This window comes from Carettochelys insculpta, chromosome 9 (assembly GCF_033958435.1).
Source record: "Carettochelys insculpta isolate YL-2023 chromosome 9, ASM3395843v1, whole genome shotgun sequence".
Classification (NCBI taxonomy): domain Eukaryota; kingdom Metazoa; phylum Chordata; order Testudines; family Carettochelyidae; genus Carettochelys; species Carettochelys insculpta.
In genome coordinates, this window is record NC_134145.1 from 47,943,064 (window position 1) to 47,965,476 (window position 22,413).

The following is a 22,413-nucleotide window of genomic DNA, read 5'->3' on the forward strand; positions in this document are numbered from 1 at the left end:
GTAGGGGTGGGGTGGGAGGAACAAACTGGGGGTTGCTGGAGGGAAAGTGGGAGGGCAGGGTCAGCTGGAGATCAGGGGTTTGGGGTAGAAGGTTAGAGATCCCTGGGGTGGAGTCCATGTTGTATAAATCCTCTGCTCAGTCCCATAAAAATCATATATACTGTAACTTTCAGTCATCACTGGTTTTAAATCCTGTAATTTTGTTGCAGCTGCTCGGTCTACATTAAGTATAAAAGTTAGTAAGTAATTGTTTTCAGACACCATGAATCTGCAAGAACTCCTGGTTGTTTCTTTGGAAAAGAAATTGCTTTCTCTGAAGTGAACTACGGCTAGTGTGAATGTGAGTGTGTGTGTGCTATTGATTCAGACCCTGTTTGGATGACCATCTGCCAGCAGCACTTTGAGGGCCAGAGAACAGGAGGAGCTGACCTTGCAAAAGAACCCACTCAAGAAAGAGAAATGAGACCAAAGTCCCATCTGCTGTTCGCTGATGACTCATTCTCACACAGAGTCCTGAGACAGTGGAGGAAGACAAAAGCTATGGACTGAAACATTTAAAAAAATGGATGCAAACCTACAAAGCCATCTTAACTTCAGGATGATGGTGATAATATGCCCCCCTTAAAAAAAAAAGAACAAGCAGACAGTGGTAAATGAAATATACAAACATTTAATTTTTAAGAGGAAAACTAATTAGTATGAATTTAAACTTTAATCAGAGCAGTCAATATTGGCCGTACAACTGTGCTGGATGGCAATTGCTTTTTCATATGTAGTTCAATCTGAGTTTGAACCTATTTGTCCACCTGTCGTTACTGTTCAAAATTTAGTTAAAATATCATTGTGAAGAAAGATAAAAAAATGATTACATGTATCAGTCAATCAATGCTAAAACACTGGCAAAGGACATCAGGTCTGAACATGACGGATAATGGTCAATGGGTTTTGATCTTGAGATCTGGGTTAAAATTATGCTTCTTTCCTTGAAGAACCTGTTAGAGAGAAAACTATTACTAGAAAATTATTTTACTACATGTCCAGTTTTGAAAGAATATTACATACAAAACCCTTAAGAGTCTCTCAAAGAAACAGGATATTGATTTCAAGACTATTGCATAAAATTCTATCTGGATTATTTTAGCCTTTTTTGGAAAGTAGATGAAAATAAAGTTAATCAAAAGTGAGTGCAGTTACCATTGATGGGAAAGGTCAGTTTTGGATAGCGTACCATTGTATTATACATGCAGATATGAGTCTAGATATATGTTGGGATGAAAGAGGGAATCCCTTGACCTCTTGGTGACAGATAAAAAGAACCTTTGGGATCCCCTAAGCAATCCCGTTCTGTCTGTGTAGAAGGATGTTGTCATTTTGACATCTAATGTGTGTAATTTGGTTTCTGTATGAGAGGCATGAGGTTTAGGATCAAAGGTCGGGAGGCCTATGGGTTCACTGATGTGAAATTGGGGGAACACACTTTGGGAAGAAAGGAAGTGTGGAGTCATAGAACTACTTTGTGTTTAGGGAAAATTGTATCTGGTGGAGAGTCAGTCAAAGCAGCTATCTTGCTTACTCTATGAGCTGATGTTATAGCAACTAGAAACAGGGTTTTCATTGTTAACTAGGCTAGTGAACATGCGGCCATTGACTCAAATGGTGGTTCCATCAGGGTATAAAGGACAAGTTCCGAGTCCCAAGTAGGAAATATGGATTTACATGGAGGAATAAAGTTTTGTCGGCCTTTCCAAAACCTCTTTACAATTGGGTGGGTGAACACCGAGAAGCCTTCTAAAGGTGGGTGGAAGGCTGTTATTGCAGAAAGGTGGATTTGTAGTCAGGAAAGTGACAGGTAAGTATCCTTTAGGGGAAGAATATAGTCCAGAATCATGTCCAATGGGGATTTTGTAGGTTGCATGCCCCTTTCAGAACACCAGACTGAAAAGTGGTTCCTCTTGGAAAGTTTGGTCTTGCAGGTTGTTTCTCGTCTGCTCTATAACAGAACATCTCACACTTGTTGGGAGTACTCGTGCATCATCTGGGAACTACACAGAAACCAGGCCATCAGATGGCAGGTATGTGGTTTGGGGTGGAGCGTCAAATCCCCGTTCTGAGATAGTAGGTCTAGAGGGCTGGTAAGGAGGAGGAAGAGATAGGTGATAGACTAAGTGAAACGAGATCTGCCTGTGCCAAGCCAGAGCTATGAGGATGATTCATGCTGAATCTATCGAAAATTCACCTGCTCTTGAACAATATTAACTGCATTTGGATTTTGTGGCATTGCAAAGAGATCGATAGCTGGGTGACCCCATGTCTTAAAGAGGTGTCGGGTCATGTCGTGATGGAGCTCCCATTCCTGGTCTAGGGAGAAGTGATGATTGAGGGAGTTTGCAAGTGTATTTTTTGTGCCTGGCAGATATGATGCCATAAGGACAATGTTGTGCACAATACACCACATCCATAATTGTATGGCCTCTGCACAAAGCAATTGTGATCCAGTTTATCTCTGACAATTGATATAAAATATCATTGTGGGATTGTCCATAAGGACTTGGATGGTTTTGTTTTGAATATGCAGGATAAAATATTTGCAAGCATTGAAGACCACATGTAGTCTGAGGAGATTGATATGTAGCCTCTGTTCATCCTTGATCCATCGACCTTGAACATGGTACTGCTGGCAATGAACTCCCCATCTGAGAAGCAACACATCTGATGTAATTGGTTGGGCTGGTTCAGCAGGATGAAATGGGACCCCCCACTAGAATGTTTTGTTCTTTGGTCCACTAGCATAAAAGATGTGACCGCCTTCAGAGGTATTGTCAGCTGCCTGTGTATGTGATGTCTGGCAGGGTGTGTACTGATGCCAGCCAATGTTGGAAGCACTGGAAATGTAGCTGAGCATTGGGGACAACATATGTAGTGGCCACCATATAGCCAAGGAGGCAAAGATGTGTAAGAACAGGACCTGTAGGGCTGATGGTGAGCTGTGATATAAGGCTTCTTATAACCTCATAACTTTGAAACGAAGGTAAACATGTGATGTTTTGGCATAAAGTCATGCTCCTATGAAATTTATGACTGTGGAAGGTTCTAGGGTTGATTTGGCACTTTGGTGAGGAAACCTAGAGATCGTAGAAGCAATCTTGTAGACTGTACCATGGCTCTTGTGGTTTCTTGTGAAGGACCAGGAATGAGACAGTCATCGAAACACAGAAATACAGTGACACCTTGCTGTCTGAGGTGTGCAGTTGCTGGTGCAAGGATTTTGGTGAATACCCTGGGGGCAGTTGAAAGCCTGAAGGGAAGGACTCTGTACTGATAATGGTATGAAATAAGGATGAAGTGCAAGAAAAGCCTATCAAAAGGTTGAATGGTGACATGGAAATATGCATCTTGAAGGTTAAGGGCCACGAACCAGTCACCCTCATCGAGTGCAGTGAGTATGGAAGCTATTGTGGTCATCTTGAAATGCCGTTTGCAAATATAGCAAACCACCTTAGATCTAAGGATGGGTCTCCAAATACCTGTTTTCTTTTCCGTTAGGAAGTGGTTTGAATAAAATCATCACCCCTGATGTTGTTCTGAAATGTCTTCTATGGCCCCAACTTGAATGAGCCCTTCAAGACGCAGTAAGTTGGTATGGGTAGGGTCCCTGAGAAGGGATGGGGAAGAAGAGGATGTTGGAGGGATAGAGAGTATCAACATCAGAAACAACCATTTCCAGGGCTCCTGCTCTTTAGTCATGTCAATGCTCTTCCTACTTCCTCCTTCAAAATATCAGTCCCGCTCTTGATGCTTAGCAGTTACATCTCTTTCAGTTCTTCGGACAGTACGGAGAATGAGATTGAGTCTATAAAGCTTTGAGTCTATGAAGACTCGAAAAAGATTCTGGAGGAGATACCGAAGAGAGATGTGTTGATCATCAGAGAAGATTGGAACAAAAAGGTTGGAACAGATAACAAAGGTTGGGAGAGAATCATGGACCACTTTGGATATGGAGAAAGTAACGAACAATGTGAGAAACTACTAAAGCTCATTACGGAGCACAAGATGGTGATCTGCAACACAAAATTCCAACAAAAGGACTGTGGGAAGTGGAGACTGGAGATGGTGATTGAAAGACAGGAAATCCAAGCGTGTGATAGATATGATCTTGATAAGAAGATGGATAACATCAGTATAGCAGTGCTCAACTTACCGAGGAACAGATAGGGACTCGGACCACAGCCTAGTGATTGCAAACATCAAGGTGAAATGAAAGAGAAAGTGTAAGACACAGTTTAAGAAAAGAAGAGACATGGATAGGCTGGATAAGGAAGAAGTAGGGAATGCATACAGAGCTGTGCTTGAAGAGAAGATCAGGAATGTGGGCACTGAGAAAGACCTAGATAAGAGATAGAGAGTAGAGGGATAGTATATCCCTGGGCAATGATATCTAAGAAACATTTTCTGTGGCTATGAACACCCACTGGTGGTTAAAGGGGTGTAAGTGATGATGATGGCATATTTGGGAAATCTGGTGCACTAGAGGGTGCGTGATGTTCGATGAGCCCTCAACCAAAACTTCATACCTGCTGCTTGGAGGCAGGTTGTGCCGCTGCATGGCTATTCGTGGCCCTGCACCTCTGATTCTATGACCTGCTAGTGTTATGTTGATATGACCTGTAGGATTGTCTATTGATCTTTATATTTTTAATTTTTAATATTTAATAATTTTTAATGGGGCATATTTGCTGTTGCAGAATGGGGGAGTGTACTTCCCCAAAGAGCATAAAGTAGTGAGTGCATCTTTGCTTGTGTGCGAGATCTCATTGGTATTTGTTGCAAAGAGACTGCTCTTATAAAATGATAAATCTACTTTGCCTGGAGTGCTTTTGGGACATCTGCTGCTTGCAGCCATGAGGCCTTCTCATGTAAATGGCTGTAGCTACAGCTCTAGCTGCCCTGTCTGCTGAGTTTAGAACCTTCTGCAATGCTGTTTTAGATGCAGTGTAAACTTCTTGAACTATAGACAAGGATGGGTTTCTTGTTTCAGGAAGATGATGAATTAGTGAACTGAGTTTGGAATAATTGTCATAATCATGTTTAGCTCGAAGCGCTGTGTAATTAGCTATGAACAATTGAAGTTTCAAACATGAATACATCTTTCAACCAAATATCTCTAAGGCCGTTTCTACACATGCCACTTTCTCCAAAAGTGGCATGCTAACAAATGGCCCAAAATGTGCTAATGAGGCACGGATGTAAATTCCCTGCCCCTCATTAGCATAAGATCATATGATTTGGAGTCTGAAAGAAGCTCTTCCTGACTCCAAAACAGTGTGTAGAAGCGTGGCCCCTGGGGAGTCTTCCAGAAGGAAGTCCTCCTTCCGGAGGTCCCTTCTTCCTGAAAATTTTTGGGAAGAAAGGGCCTCTGGAAGGAGGACTTCCTTCTAGAAGATCCCGCCCCCCCCGAGGGGCCATGCTTCTACATGCTGTTTTGGAATCTGGAAGAGCTTCTTCTGGACTCCGAATCATGTGACCTTATGCTAATGAGGTGCGAGGAATTTACATCCATGCCCCATTACCTTATTTTGCGCCATTTATTAGCATGCCACTTTCTACATGTGTAGAAATGGCCTAAGTGTTTATGCTCTTTATCAGAAAGCACTGGAAGCAGGCACCCTCCAGGAGAAGAAAGCCAACTCAGGTATCCCCACTTTCAGTGACCACATTCAGGTTGTCTGCATAGGCACTATGGTGGAAATTGCTGTGGCAATGACCTCTTGGGGAAGGGATCAGAAGAAGATCTCATTGAGTGAAAGGCAAGGGATGCATAGTCCTAGGGATGGGTTTCTATGACCATCACCCGTAAGGGAAGATGATGGGTGGTGGTGGTTGGGGACTCCCTCCTAAGATGACAGTATCCATCTGCTGTCCAGACCTGGAATCTCAGGAAGTGTGCTGCTTACCAGGAGCTAGAATTCAGGATATGACAGAAAGTCTTCAAAGTTGATCAGACATTTGGGTCACATTCTTCACCATGTAGGAACTACTGATATAGCCAAGAATGAGCTTGAGTAGATCACTGCAGACTATAGAGCACTGGGAAGAAAGAGCAAATAATTTGGAGTGCAAATGGTGTTCTTGTCCATCTTTCAAGTTGGAGGAAAAGGTCCAGGTTGAATAGTTGAATTATGGAAGTAAATGTGTGGTTTTGCAAGTAGTGTTGGAGGCTTTAGTTTCTTCAACTCTGCTATTCTGTTCCAGGCACAAGGATTGCTGGGAAGAGATGGGATCCACTTAAGAAAGAGAGGAAAGATCATCCTTGCTGTCAGGCTTACAAATCTAGTGAGGAGGGCTTTAAACTAGGTTTCTTGGGGAAGGGTGATCAAAGCCCTGTGGTAAGTGGGGAAGTTGCATATCAGGACCGCCTCTACACGTGCACGCTACTTCGAGGTAGTGGCATGAACTTCGAAATAGTGCCCGTCATGGCTACACGTGTTGGGCGCTATTTCGAAGTTAACATCAACGTTAGGTGGTGAGACATCGAAGCCGCTAACCCCATGAGGGGATGGGAATAGCACCCTACTTCGACGTTCAACGTTGAAGTAGGGAACGTGTAGTCGCTGCGCGTCCCGCAACATCGAAATTGTGGGGTCCTCCATGGCGGCCATCAGCTGAGCGGTTGAGAGATGCTCTCTCCAGCCCCTGAGCTCAATGGTGGCCATGTGGAGTGGCACCTTAAAGGTCCCCACCCCATCCCTTCCTGTGCAGGAAGCTGAGAGAGCGTGCAGGCAGCAGCAGTAACACGCGGCTAGCCTGCACGCTCCTCCGCAGCCACCCACACTCCCACATGATGTGATGGCCGCCCAGCAGCCCTCCCAGCGCCCCCAGGGGACCCCCCCCAAGGGGAGCCAGGGTTCCCAGACCAGGAGCCAGGCAGCAAAGCGGCAGCGGGTCCGCTCCTGGACGGAGATCGAGCTTCGGGACCTGCTGGGGCTCTGGAGCGAGGAGGAGGTGCTCCAGGTAATGGGGAGCAAGAGGCGGAACGTGGATGCGTTCGCTCGGCTGGCTGAGGGCCTGGCCGCCTGGGGTCACCTTGCTCACACTCCAGATCATGTACGCAGTAAAGTGAAGGAGCTGCGGCAGGGTTACGCCCGGGCCCGGGATGTGGCCGGCCGATCTGGAGCCGCCTCCATCACTTGCCCCTTTTACAGGGAGCTCAGGGACATCCTGGGCCCCTGGCACACCTCCTCCCCTCCGGCCACTCTTGACACCTTGGCTGAGGAGCCCTAGCAGGCCCTGGAGGCGTAGTCTGCCCCAGAGGCAAGCCCAGCACCCCGGGGGCCCCCCCAGGAGCCCAACCCCAGGGCACCGGAGCAGGAGGAGGAGGAGGAGGGGGACTCCTCCTCCAGTGACGCCGGCCTGCACATCATCCTGCCATCCTGGAGCTCCAGCCAGGCATCCGCCCCCTGGGTGTCCCCCGAGCGTGGGAGTGGACCGTCAGGTATGTACCCCCCCTGGTGCACACCCCTGGGGTTGAGGGGTGGGGGTAATAGATATGACCAGGGCCTTCCACATGCCCAGATGACCATGGCCCCAAGGACAGCAGTGGCATGTCCCTCAGAAAAGTCCATCAACCCCTGCCCCCCCCAGCACGACAGTGCCATGCCCCATCCCCGGGGCTGGGGGGAGCGGAACCTCTAGGGTCCCCTGTGGGGAGGAGGTCGGACACCCAGCAGCAGCAGCAGCAGCATGTGATGGAGTGGGGGGAGTGTAAATGCGAGACTCAGGCTAGATATGAGCAACAAGCTGAATAGCTCCCAGTGGCTAAGGATGATCCTGGGGCTACAACTGGCAGGTTACACCTCTGCCCTGAGCAAAGAGGAGGGAGCAGCCAAGCTGGGTTTGAATTGGGGGCGGCAGTTAGAGGCTAAGGGAAGGGAGAGCTAGAAGGCAGCCAGCCTGAGGAGGGGGAAAGCTACACGCCACAGGGGCACCCCTCGGGGTCTTCTCCCCAGGACAGATTGGAAGGACCGTCTTTGACTGCTGTACTGTCACTTCTGGGAGAAACTGGGCATCTGTTGCCTAAGAAAACTCCTGTCGTACCTGCTGAGTAAGAGTCACTCCTGCCAGAGGACGGGGTGCAGTGCAGGGGGACCCCTGAACCCCATCACAGCAGCATCTCCCAGGGACGGGGATGGGAAGCCTGCAGCAGACGGCTGGGGGGACAAGGGCCACGGCTCGGGGCCCACACTAACAGCTGTCTCCGCTCTTCTTCCCCCCTCCTGTGTTCCGCAGCTGCACCATAGGAAGGACCGGAGAGCGCCGGTGAGGCGTCAGTGGTTCCGGAAAACCCTCCAGGGCCATCACTCCAGGCCAGCCCCTCGGCGGAGGACCGACCGGCCCCACGGCGGGCAAGACGGCGGACCCAGCAGCAGCAGCCGCTGGCGACGGATCCCCAGCTGCTGGCCCTCCACTGCCGGCAGGTGGAGGTCGCTGAGCAGCGGCTGCGGGTGGAGCAATGCTGCCTCCACCTGCAGGAGTGGGCGCTGGCCTGGTGCCAGGAGGCAAGAGAGGGCCTACATGCAGACTTTCAACCGCATTGCGGACTACCTGGCCCCCCATGCCACGCCAGCTGCCTCTGTGCCCGCCCTGCGTGCTCCACCCGCTGCGCCACCTGCTGCTCCAGCCGCAGCACTGTCCGCTGTCACACTGCCACCCGCCACCGAGGGCCATTCTGCCAAGGGGGACCTGGGGCCAGCTGACACTCGCCAGCTGTACCTCCCGGTCCGCCCGGCCCCCAGCCAGCCCCGGACAGGGCTGCGGCCGAGGCGGGGATCCCGGCCGCCCACCCCGAGTGCTGGACTGTAGGGGCGTGGGGCCCAGGACGTGGCCCTCCCCTTTGTATATATTCCCCCCAACTTTTACGTTGTTTTTTTGCTGTAAATAGTTTGTATTTATTTGTGACCCCTGTTTTCCATCGCTGATCCTTACCCCCCCATGTAAATAGTTCTCCCCTTCCTTGTTATCCCTGTTTTTATAATATATACATATATATAAGTTAGAATTTCCATAATTAATAAAAGTTCAAAAGATGTTTGATTTGACAAACAACTGTCTGCTTTTATTTTTACAACAAAAGGTGGGGGGTGTGCTGTTGGGTGCTCTGTGGTGTGGGCGTAGGGGCAGGGAGTGTTGTGGAGGATGGGGGAGGCAGTGAGGGGCCTGCCAGCATTCACCCCGCAGCCTCGTCGAACTGGGCCCTCAGGGCCTCCCGGACCCGGGTCCCTTTGGGGTCCACCTGGTGACTGGGGGCAGCGGGTGGCTGCACATCAGCCCTGCCGGCCTCCACAGCCCAGCACTGAAAGAACGCCTCCCCCTTGCTCTCCACCATGTTGTGTAGGGCGCTGCATGCACCCGCAATCTGGGGGATGTTGTTGGTGCCTGCATCCAGGCGGGTGAGGAGACACCTCCAGTGCCCTTTGACGTGGCCAAATGAGCGCTCCACCACCTAGCGCGCGTGGTTCAGGCGCTGGTTGAAGCGTTCCTGGCCGGGAGACAGATGGCCTGTGTACAGGTGCATGAGCCAGGGCCAGAGGAGGTATGCCGCATCTGCGATGACGCAGAGGAGCATGGTGGCGTCCCCCAGAGGGATCTCCCGCTGGGGGATGTAGGTCCCCACCTCCAGCCGGCGGCACAGGCCCGAGTTCCGGAATACCCGGGTGTCGTGGGTGCTGCCAGGCCAGCCCACATAAATGTCCAGGAAATGGCCCCGGCTGTCCACCAAGGCCTGGAGGACCACTGAGTGGTAACCCTTGTGGTTGATGTAGCGTCCTCCACTGTGTTGCGGGGCGCGGATGGGGATGTGAGTCCCATCCAGAGCCCCGAAGCAACTGGGGAAGCCCAGGGTGGCAAAGCCCGCGATGGCGGCATCCAGGTCTCCAAGCCTCACAAGCCTGTGGAGGAGCATGGTGTTGATGGCACAGATGACCTGCAGGGGAAGCACATGGGAGAGCACCAGTGAGCAGTGAGCAGGGTGTGTGTGGCCCTCCCCTGCCAGGGCCCCCCTCCCCTCCCCTGACCTCCCAGAGCTGCCTCCCCCTCCCCCCATGGGTCCTCTTACCTCCATGAGGACAGCCCTGACGGTGGCCTTGCCGACACCAAACTGCTGGCCCACGGACCGGTAGCTGTCTGGAGCGGCCAGCTTCCAGACAGCGATGCCGACCCATTTCTCCACACTGAGGGCATGCCGCATGGCAGTGTCCTGGTGCCTGAGTGCGGGGGTGAGCCACTGGCATAGTTCCAGAAATGTCTGCCGGCTCATGCGAAAGTTCCCGAGCCAGTGGTCGTCGTCCCACTCTCCGAGCACCAGCCGCTCCCACCAGTCGGTGCTCGTGGGGTAGCTCCACAGCTGTTGGCATATGAGGTGGGGCGGGGGTTGGGGTGCTGCAGGGTTGGAGGTTGCGTCCTCCTCCCCTGCGGGCAGCTCCTCCTCTGTGGCAAGGAGGCGCTCAGCTGCCTCTTGCATGGCATGGAGCAGGGCGAGCACTGCTCCTGCAGGGGCGGCTGGGTGGACCTCTGGCTGCTGCTGCTGCTTCTGCTGCTGCTGGGGGTCCATCATGACTGCGTCGCTCGAGGTGTGCGTGCCTATGGCTCTGCAGACTGCGTGCTGTGCAGGCTGCGTGTGTCTGGGAGGGGCCCTTTAAGGGAGCGGCTAGCTGTTGCCCCGGAAGCACTACTCCGCCCTGTGACCCTGTCTGCAGCTGTGCCTGGCACCCTTATTTCGATGTGTGCTACTTTGGCGTGTAGATGTTCCCTCACAGCGCCTATTTCGATCTGATGCTGCGCAACGTCGACGTTGCCAGCCCTGGAGGACATGTAGATGTTATTAATCGAAATAGCCTATTTTGATGTCAGCTGAGGGGTTGAGAGACGCTCTCTCTCCAGCCCCTGTGGGGCTCTATGGTCACCATGTGCAGCAGCCCTTAGCCCAGGGCTTCTGGCTGCTGCTGCTGCTGCTGCAGCTGGGGATCCATGCTGCATCCACAGGGTCTGCAACTAGTTGTCGGCTCTGTGTATCTTGTGCTGTTTAGTGCAAGTGTGTCTGGGAGGGGCCCTTTAAGGGAGCGGCTTGCTGTTGAGTCCACCCTGTGACCCTGTCTGCAGCTGTTCCTGGCACCCTTATTTTGATGCGTGCTACTTTGACATGTAGACGTTCCCTCGCAGCGCCTATTTCGATGTGGTGCTGCCCAACGTCGACGTTCAACGTCGACGTTGCCAGCCCTGGAGGATGTGTAGACGCTATTCATTGAAATAGCTTATTTCGATGTCGCTACATCAAAATAAGCTATTTCGATGTCACGTGCACGTGTAGACGTAGTCTCAGAGAACTGATGCGTAGGATCTTCTTGGAAGCTCATATGAAGGAAAAGGAGTCCAGGAGAACTGACAGTGTTTTAAAGAAGCTTTATTGATGGCACAGGAGCAAGCCATTGTGATGTGCAGTGAGAAAAAGAAAATATAGTAGGCATCTAGCTTGGCTTACTAGTGAAATCTTTGGTCAGCTTAAACACAAAAAGGAAGCTATGAGAAGTAGAGACTAGAACAAATTACAAAGGAGGAGTACACATGTATCACTCAAGAAAACGGGGCTAATCTGGAAGGTGAAAGCAGAATTGGAACTGAAGCTAACAGGAAATACGAAGGGTAAAGAGGAAGATTTTGACAGGCATGTTAACTATAAGAGGCTGGTCAAGGAGGTTGTGGGCCCTTACAGGATGAGGGAGGCAGCCTAGTGTCAGATGATGTGGGAAAAGCCGAAGAACTCAATTCTTCTTTTGCCTCTGTCTTCATAGACAAGGTTGGCTCCTGCACCACTGCACTAACCAATGCATTATGGGGACGAGGTGGGCAGCGGTTGGTGCGGAAAGAATAAGTTAAGAAATATTTAGAAAAACTAGACATACACAAATCCATGTGTGCAGACTTAAAGCATCCAAGGGGAATTGTCAAATGTCATTTCTGAGCCTTTGGCCATTATCTTTGAAAACTCATGGAGATTGGAAGAGAGATCCCAGATGATTGGAAAAAGGCAAATATAGTGCACATCTTTAAACAAAGGAAAGAAGGACAATCCACGGAACCATAGACCAGTCAGCCCGGAACCATAGACCAGTCAGCCTTGCTTCAGTCTCCAGAAAAGTCATGGGGGGTTATCCTCAAGAAATCCATTTTGAATCACTTGCAAGTGGGGGAAGTGATCAGGAATAGTCAGCATGGATTGACCAAAGCCACGTCATGCCTGACCAATCCAAATGGCTTCTGTGATGAGACAACTGGCTCTGTGGACATGGGAAAGTCAATGGATGAGACGTACCTTGACTTTAGCAAAGCTTTTGATACAATCTCCCACAAAATTCTTGCCCATCAGTTAAGGAACTATAAGTTGGATAAATGAACTGTAAGGTGGATAGAAAGCAGGCTAGATGGTCAGACCCAATGGCTAGTGGTCAATGGCTTGATGTCAGGGTGATGGTTGATTTCAAGAGGATTACCCCAAGGATAGGTTCTAGGGCCAGTACTGTTCAACATCTTTATTAATGACCTGGATGAGAAGATGGATTGTACCCTCAGCAAATTTTCAGATGACACTAAGCTAGGGGGACAGGTGGATATGTTGGAGGGTAGGAATAGGGTCCAGAGTAACCTAGACAAACTGGAGGATTGGAAAAGAAATCTGATGGAGTTCTTCATGGGAAAATGCAGAGTCCTGCACTTGGGATGAAAGCATCCCAAGCATTGTTACAACCAGGAGACTCACTGGCTTAGGAGCAGTGCAGCAGAAAAGGTACTGGGGATTACAGTGGATGAGAAGCAGAATATGAGTTAACTGTGTGCCCTTGCAGCCAAAAAGACTAATGGCATATTTGGATGAATTAGGAGGAGCATTTCCAGCAGATCAAGAGATGTTATTACTCCCCTATATTCAGCACTGGCAATGCCACATCTGCAGTACTGCATTCTGTTCTGAGCCCCGCTCCCAGCCCCAAGTACAGAAGAAAGACGTGCATGCATTGTGGAAGGTCCAGTGGAGGACAACTAAAATGATTAGGGGGAATGGAGTACATGATCTATGAGGAAAGGCTGAGGGATTTGGGCTTATTCAGTTTGCAGAAGAGAAGAGTGAGACATGATTTGATAGCAGCTTTCAACTTCCTGAAGAGGGTTATATAAAGAGGCTGTCTTCACTAGTGACAGGAGGCAGAACAAGGAGCAATGCTATCAAGTTATAGTGGGAGAGGTGTAGGTTGGATATTAGGAAAAACTATTCATTAAGAGCGTGCTGAAGCACTGGAATGTGTTACCTAGAGAGGTGGTGTAATCTGCCTTCCTAGAGTTTTTTTAAGTTCCAGTTTGACAAACTCCCGGCTGGGATGATTTAGTTTGGTTTTATTCTGAGCAGGGGGCTACACTCGATGACCTCCGGAGGTCTCTTCCGGCTCTAGGATTTGGAGTCTATGATTCAATGACATAAAACTCGTCAGCAGTGCTAAGTGCAGTAATGATTTGTGAGCTAAAAATCAGCTTCAGAGGGAAATCAAAGGCATACAGACCAATGAAAATCAGCTGCATCGATCAAAAATTAGGCCTTTGGATCACCTGAGGAACTTTAGTTAAAAAAAAAGTGCTTGCAATTTTTTTACCCTTCTTGTAATCCATAAAGGCCAGTGATTGCCCCAGCTCATCTAAAATTCTATTCACTTTACTTATTAAATGCACCTCTCTATCGACCATAGCTGTATCACGCAAAAGCATTTTGTAGACAAAATGGTGGAATATCTACACATGCACTGTCAACAAAAAAGCCGTGTAGATGCTTCAGGGGACCTTTTGTTGACAGAGCGGATCAAAAGTTCAATCCACTTTTATGTGTAGATGCGATCTGTTGACAGAAATTTTGTTGGAACATCTCTTATGACAAAAGCAACAAGGGGGTCCTGTGGCACCTTATAGACTAACAGAAATGTATGAGAATAAGCTTTCGTGGGCAAAGACCACTTTGTCAGATGCATCTGATGAAGTGGGTTTTTGCCCACGAAAGCTTATGCTCATACATTTCTGTTAGTCTACAAGGTGCCACAGGACCCCTCGTTGCTTTTGCAGATCCACAGTAACATGGCTACCCGTCTCTTATGACAGTAACTTCTGTAGAAAGATGCTTCTAGTGTGGATGTAGCCCACCTGTCCTATCTATTACAACTGTAAGTAGTTACTGTCAGAAACTATTATTTCCCTTGTGTTCATAAAGTACCCATCTCAACAGTGCTATTCTGCCATGTATTTTTTATTTTCTTTGAAGCCTAGAGAACCTCACGAAAAGTTAAAAAATCTTTTTGTCAGGATGTTCATCAGCATTGCAGATTAACTGCAGATTACATACCTCTACTCTTGCACTTTGGATAGTCCAGTGTCCCCTCCCTACACACTGTTCTAAACGGAGAAGATGATACATCCTTCTCATATCTCTCTTTACAGGCAAATTCAATGACGTCTCCACTTTCTGAGTACAATTTCTGAGCATTTTTCCATTTCAGCTTAATGTTGTTTTTCTCCATCTCTTCTGGTGATGCTGTGCATGGCTCTGGAAATGGAAAAAGTGTCATGTAATTCTCCACATGGCAAATTTCTTATTGGACATCTGAAGAACTGTAACCACATTAACAAGATGTCTAGTGCCACTTTAAAGCCTAACAAATGTATATGGGCATAAGCTTTTGTGGTCTGGAACCCACTTTGTCAGATGCATGCCATGGAAACTTCAGTTTGGCAGATCTACATCTCCTTCTTCTTGGAATGAGCTGTCCATCGATGCATCTCATCTTCTGTGATGCCATTGGTGAGTGACTAAACCAATTCATGATCAGCAGAACTGATTAGAGATGTCACATAAAAAAATACCAACCACAGGCCTTGTGCGTCCTTTTCAGATCCTACACTTTTCCTGTAGTGCCTGGATAGGCTGACTTTCAAATCAATTAAGAGTCTGTACAGTGGTTTGCCGGCAGGACAATTTGTCCTGAACTAGAGTTTCTAGACCATTGGGAGATATGCTGCATGACTTCACGTTGGCCTTTAAGATGTCTTTATAGTGCTTATGCTGACCACCAATAGAGCTCTTTCCATGAGCAAGCTGGCCATAGAGGACCATCTTTGGTGTCCGCATATCTTCTACCCTGATAACATGACTAATCCAGTGGCACTGTCTGTTAATAAGCATTGCTTCCATGCCCATGACACCACACAGCTTTAGAAACTTTGTTTAGGAATTTTGTCCCACCAATTCACATGGTCAGTCTTCCTCAGATTGCACATATGGAACTGTTTGTGTTTCAAAACATGGCAGAGATAAATTGCCCTTGACTCTGAGCCATACATCAGGATATTCACGACAACTGCCTGATAAACTGGTGCTTTGGTATGGAGTTTAATACCATGGTCATTCCATAGGCATTTGGTCAATTTTCCAAAGACTTTGGCTAATTGAGCAGATAAGTCATGATCCACTTTTATGCTAGAGGACAGTACACATCCAAGGTAGCAGAACTGGTCAACAGCCTTAAGGACTGTACCAACAGCAATGACCATTGGAGTGCTGGGGTCTTTCCAAACAGCTGAGGCATAACTTCTGTCTTCCTGAGTCTCACTGTGAGTACAATGCTGTAAGCAGAAGTAACAAATCAGTCAAAAAGGTCCTGTGCATCCTTCACTGAATGAGCCAACAATGCTAACAGAAGGTCATAAACTGTTGTAGTAACCACTTCAGTGTGACTCTGAAGTCTCCAAAGATTGAAAATACTGACATCTGTTTGGCAGTGAGTCGGTGTGCCCAATGTGCATTCCTTAAAATCAACCAACAGCATCAGTGAAAAGTAGATTTTGAAATGGAGAAAAGCAAGGGCACATCCTTGCTTTGTGCCCTTGATATTTCAAAAGGAACTGATGTCTCTCTATTGTTAAAGATGTGACCAAGGATGCTATCATGAGAAGACTAAACAATGTTGATGATTTGTTTCAGGACAGCCAATTCGCCAAAATATTTTCCAGAGTTCATTTCTGTTGATCATGTTGGGTTGATTATTAGTCCACTGAGGAATCTCTTCAAGATGGCTGTTGTCAAAAGTTGAGGTCGTTCAATACTTTGTGAAAATGTTCAGCCCAGCAGTGAAGAATTTTAGCACTATCTGTGCTCAAAGTGAGGCCATCAGCAGAAAGAACTGGTGAACAGTCAGCAATGGGTGACCCATAGGCTGTCTTCAGCCCATCATAGAATGCTTTAAAATCATGTCTATTAGCCACATCTTGGAATTTAACTGTTTGATGTTTCCACCTTTCCTCTTTCATATGCCTTAATTTGACTTGTGCTTCCTGCTTAGCTCAAATATATGCCAATTTCCTGGAGGCATTCTCTTTATTGTTGATCCAAGCCAGGTGTGTCACATGCATCTTGTCAAGAAGAGCTTGGACATTTCTGTCCTTGTCGTCAAAACAGTCCTCATGCCTGCGCTTTTTGGAAACCAAAGACCTCAACCGCAGACATATATACAAATGCAAAGATGTGTGTGTTACATTATGATGTGTTGGACCTGTGTTGACAAGGTCAAGTCAGTCAGGGTGGATATGGCCTGTTCCCAACACTTAAGCTGCGTCTACACGTGCACGCTACTTCGAAGTAGCGGCACCAACTTTGAAATAGCGCCCGTCGCGTCTACACGCGTCGGGCGCTATTTCGAAGTTAACTTCGACGTTAGGCGGCGAGACGTCGAAGTCGCTAACCTCATGAGGAGATAGGAATAGCGCCCTACTTCGACGTTCAACGTTGAAGTAGGGACCGTGTAGACGATCCGCGTCCCACAACGTCGAAATTGCTGGGTCCTCCATGGCGGCCATCAGCTGGGGGGTTGAGAGATGCTCTCTCTCCAGCCCCTGCGGGGCTCTATGGTCACCGTGGGCAGCAGCCCTTAGCCCAGGGCTTCTGGCTGCTTCTGCGGCAGCTGGGGATCTATGCTGCAGGCACAGGGTCTGCAACCAGTTGTCAGCTCTGTGTATCTTGTGTTGTTTAGTGCAACTGTGTCTGGGAGGGGCCCTTTAAGGGAGCGGCTTGCTGTTGAGTCCGCCCTGTGACCCTGTCTGCAGCTGTGCCTGGCATCCCTATTTCGATGTGTGCTACTTTGACGTGTAGACATTCCCTCGCTGCGCCTATTTCGATGTTGGGCTGAGCAACGTCGAAGTTGAACATCGACGTTGCCGGCCCTGGAGGACGTGTAGACGTTATTCATTGAAATAGACTATTTCGATGTTGGCTGCACGTGTAGACGTAGCCTTAATGAAAAGGTGTGAAGACCAAAAGAGGGGAAATTATTTTTTGTAGTAAACTAGCCAATCTCAGTCTCTACCCAGTCTGATAGTTTCAAGTTTTCATATGGATTCCAACTCTGCAGTTTCATGCTGGAGGCTGGCTTTCAACTGTTTGCTGAAGTATGGCAACCTTCAAGTGTGCTAACGAGTGTCCAGATAGAGTGAAGTGCTTTCCTAATGTTTTTGAATGTTACTATTGTTGATATACAGACAATCTGGTTAGGCCAATGTACTTTGCAGATGGGCATTCTGGCACACAATGGCATATATCATAGTAGTAGATGTGCAAATGAACAGGCCCTTCATGATGCGGCTAGCTCCTATGATGTTGTCAGTTGATTATGCATGTGGACAGAGTTGAAAACAAGGTATGTTGAAGGGATAGGCTCTTGGGTTAGTGTTTCTTCTGTGTGATATTTAGTTGCTGGTGAGTAGTTGCTTCATGGTGGGGGGTTATCTGTAAGCATAAAGTGACTTGCCTCTGAAAGTTTGTGGGAGCAAGGGATCATCTTTCAAGATAAAATGTAGATTCTTGATGCTGTAGATAAAGTGTAGATAAAGTGCAGATTCTTGATGCTGTGCTGGAGAGAGTTTAGCTGGGGAATGTAGATGATGGCCAGTGATGTTCTGCTATTTTTCTTGTTGGTCCTGTCTTGTAACAGGTGACTGCAGAGTACATATCTGGCTCTATCAATCCCTTTCTCTACTTCCCCAGTTCTAAGAATTTTTACATTGATCTTTTAGGTGTGTGTGTCTATCTGAGGGATTGGAGCAAATGCAGATGTTTTTTAGGGCTTGTAGATGAAGGATTCTGTGATTTATTCTAGATGAAAGCTAGAGGCATGTAGGTAAATATAGCAGTCAGTAGATTTCCAGTATAGAGTGGTGTTTATGTGGTCATCACTTACTTGCACTGTAATGTCCAGGAAATGGATCTGCTGTATGTGCTGGTCCAGGCCTGGGTTGAAGGTGGAATTGGAATGGAAATCCCAGCAAAAATCTTCAACTACCTGCTTCCCTTGGGCCCAGAAGATGAAGATGTTATCAGTGTAACATAAGTAGAGGAGGGACACTTAATATTAGAGCTGAAGAAGCCTTGTTCAAAGCCAGCCATATGAATGTTGGCCTACCGTGAGGCCATGCAGGTACCCATGGCAGTGCTGCTGAGTTGAAGATATATATCATCCCCAAATCTGAAATTGTTGTGGATGATCACAAAGTCACAAAGCTCAGCCACCAGGCATACCATGGCATGCATCTGACAAAGTGGATTACAGCCCATATAATCTTTAGCCCAAATGAATTTGTTAGTCTTTAAGATGCCACAGGACTCCTCATTGTTTTCCTGAAATAGACTAACAAGACTAGACCACTGAAACTTCTACCTGTACTGAAACTCACCTTGCTCCCAAATGCTTTACATTACAGAGTTAAATAAAATAAATAATTTCAGAGAAGTTTAGGAAAGGAGATAAGAGAAGGTTGAGAGAATGAAAAGGAAATCTGGAGAAGGAGCTTTTCCCACCACCTGAGGTAATATTGTGGGAAAGAACAGTGAGGAGATTGGGGTAAGTTCACCATACTTAAGAACCAAACAGAAGCAGCTTCACAGCAGTGTACTCTAACCAACCCTCGCAGCCAACCTCAGTATGCTGAGAGTGAGACAGGCTGGTGCACAGCAGGTCACATACGTTTTATGCCAGTTGGAGCTCCCACTGGACAGAAGTAGAATCCACTGCTGTTTATATCATGCCTGCTCCACTGTAGCGTTTAACTGAGATATTATTTGGGGGATGCATTCTTTCCAAATATTTATAACAATGTGTTTGCTGTTTACTATCTTTTCTTTAAAAATTATTCAGTGATATCTCTCTAAAAAATATGTCTCCCCATCACATACTCCAGTGTGAATGAAAGAGTAACTCCATTCAGACTAACTTCAGAACAGGGCCCATAATATGAAGAACAACACAGCTGTATAAATCATCACTTTTTCATATCACAGGTATTAATACCTACTTAAGCAAACTGGTGGATCTGTCCATTGGCCAGAATCACAGTAAACATATTGATGTCCATCCATTTTATGAAAACTTTGGCATTTGTATTGTATGCTGGAACCTGGGTTATATTCTGCCTGTGGAAAGCCAATCCTGTCTCCATTATCAACAATAGGTGGTGGCCCACACTTTCCAGCAGCCTCTAAAATTAAGGGCAGAAAGAGACAATTGTTGCAGCAGTGATTTTCAGAAAATGCTGTCGGATCACAAACATTACACAACAGTACTATCAATGTACTCTGCTAGAACACCTGAGCTGCGTCTACACGTGCACGCTACTTCGAAGTAGCGGCAGTAACTTCGAAATAGCGCCCGTCGCGGCTACACGTGTTGGGTGCTATTTCGAAGTTGAAATCGACGTTAGGCGGCGAGACGTCGAAGTCGCTAACCCCATGAGGGGATGGGAATAGCGCCCTACTTCGACGTTCAACATCGAAGTAGGGACGTGTAGACGATCCGCGTCCCGCAACATCGAAATAGCGGGGTCCTCCATGGCGGCCATCAGCTGGGGGGTTGAGAGATACTCTCTCTCCAGCCCTTGCTGGGCTCTGTGGTCACCGTGTGCAGCAGCCCTTAGCCCAGGGCTTCTGGCTGCTGCTGCTGCAGCTGGGGGTCCGTGCTGCATATACAGGGTCTGCAACTAGTTGTTGGCTCTGTGTATCTTGCACTGTTTAATGAAAGTGTGTCTGGGAGGGGCCCTTTAAGGGAGCGACTTGCTGTTGAGTCCGCCCCGTGACCCTGTCTGCAGCTGTGCCTGGCTCCCTTATTTCGATGTGTGCTACTTTGGCGTGTAGACGTTCCCTCGCTGCGCCTATTTCGATGTTGGGCTGAGCAACGTCGAAGTTGAACATCGACGTTGCCGGCCCTGGAGGACGTGTAGACGTTATTCATCGAAATAGGCTATTTCGATGTCTCTACTTCGAAATTAGCTATTTCGATGTAGCGTGCACGTGTAGACGTAGCCCTGGAGTATTGTGTCCAGTTCTGGGGCCCCCCGTATAGAAAGGATGTGGATTCATTGGAGACGGTTCAGTGGAGGGCAACCAAAATGATGAGGGGGCTGGAGCACATGACCTATGAGGAGAGGTTGAGGGATCTGGGCTTATTTAGTTTGCAGAAGAGAAGAGTGAGGAGAGATTTGATAGCTTCAGCTTCCTGAAGGGGGGCTCTGTAGAAGATGGAGAGAGATTTTTGTCAGTGGTGACATATAGCAGAATGAGGAGAAATGGTCTCAAGTTACAGAAGAGGAGGTGTAGGTTGGATATTAGGAAAACCTGTTTCACCAGGAGAGTAGTGAAGCGTTGGAATGTGTTATCTAGAGAGGTGGTATAATCTCCATCTCTAGAGGTTTTTTAGTCCAGGTTTGACAAAAATCCTAGCTGGGATGACACAATTAGGGTTGATCCTGCTTTAGACAGGGGGATGGACTTGATGACTTCCTGAGATCCCTTCTAGCCTTAGGAGTCTATGATTTTCTGATTCCGTGAAAACTAAGGGGAGCTAGAAAAACACTGATGGGGGATAGGAAAACCTCTTGATGCCCAATAGTTGATGAAATCACAGATGCAGCAGAACATCACAGACTAGAAAAAGATCTGCTTTCTGGCTTTGTAGATGATGTTACATTTGTATATGAAAAAAGAAGAAGTAAAGGGAAACAAACACTTTCAAGTGAGAAGAAGTTGGAGGGATACAGTGGCCAATGGTTCAAAGGGTGGTCTAGACAGTGTGTCAACGACCAGGTCTAAGCTCCATGAAGGCGATAATGGGTTCCGTGATATAGGTTTGCAAGGCCCTTCAGAAACTGTGTGGTAATGGTATGGGCAAATACAGTTGACCCATACGTCATATGTCGGAATGCCAATATAGCTGCACAGTGGACCTTTAACGATGATAAGGTGAGTCTGCTCCGTTTCAGGTCCAGTAAGTACTCCAAGATTGTGGGAATGGAGACCTCTGATGGAGTTAATTGCTCAGACAGACAACAGGATGTAAAATGTTTCCACTTGTATGCATGTCTTCCTGTTAGAGGCCCGTTGACTGCATTCCAGGACCTCTTTTACTCCTTCTGAGCATGTTCTCTCTGAGGTGCTGAGCCATAGATTAGCCATGCTTAGAGGCAGAGCATTCAAGGATGAGGGTGTGTTACGGTCCCTTGATTCAGCGTGAGGAGGTTCAGTACCATCAGGAGGGGGAGTGGTGGGCAGCATGACATGTGTAGCAGCAGAGGAAACCAGTACTGTCGATCCCACATTGGGGCTATAAGTATGAGGCACGCCTTCTCCCTCCTTGCTTTTTCCAGGACCTTGTGAATGAGCCCTGTGGGAGGGAATGCATACAGCAAGGGGCCCTTCCATGAGAGCATGAAGGCATCTCCAAATGAGCCTTGTCCAATGCCCACTCTGGAGCAGTATTGAGGGCATTTCCTGCTGGTATCGGTGGCAAACAAGTCAATCTGGGGAAACTCCCATCTGTCGAATATGCTGTGGAGTAGTTCAGAGCTGATCTGCCACTCGTGCATGAGAGCAAAATGTCTGCTCAGGATATCCGCCCTCACATTGTGAACACCAGGTAAGTATGAGGCTTTTAGAGTTATGTTGTTTGCAATGCACCAATTCCATAGTCGGACCACCTCTGCGCATAATGCACAGGATCTGCCTTGGCAATAGATATAGAACATTGTGGAGGTGTTGTCAGTATTGACTCCAACTACCTTGTCCCGCAGACATTTGCGGAAGTGCCCGCATGCATTGACCGCTGCCCTGAGCTCCAGTATGTTTATGTGCATTGCCATCTCTGCAGGGGACCATCGCCCCGTGTTGCTTTGTTGCCCATGTATGCCCCCCATCCAATGTGGGAGGCATCTGTCATGAGAAAAACCGCGATTTGCAGTTGGTGGAAGGGCACCCCTGATAGCAAGTTCTTGGGGTCTGCCCATCATGCCAGAGACTTT

General features: G+C 47.9%; 1 long non-coding RNA gene across 1 annotated transcript; it reads right to left on the reverse strand.

Moving 5' to 3' along the window:
• Nucleotides 1-752: 752 nt before the first annotated feature.
• On the reverse strand, nt 753-19,465 carry LOC142017491 (uncharacterized). Its single transcript, XR_012646540.1, has 3 exons — nt 19,420-19,465; nt 14,426-14,626; nt 753-992 (listed from the first exon to the last, which is right to left on the reverse strand). It is a non-coding gene; the product is annotated as an uncharacterized LOC142017491 (long non-coding RNA).
• Between the last annotated feature and the right edge of the window lie 2,948 nt (nt 19,466-22,413).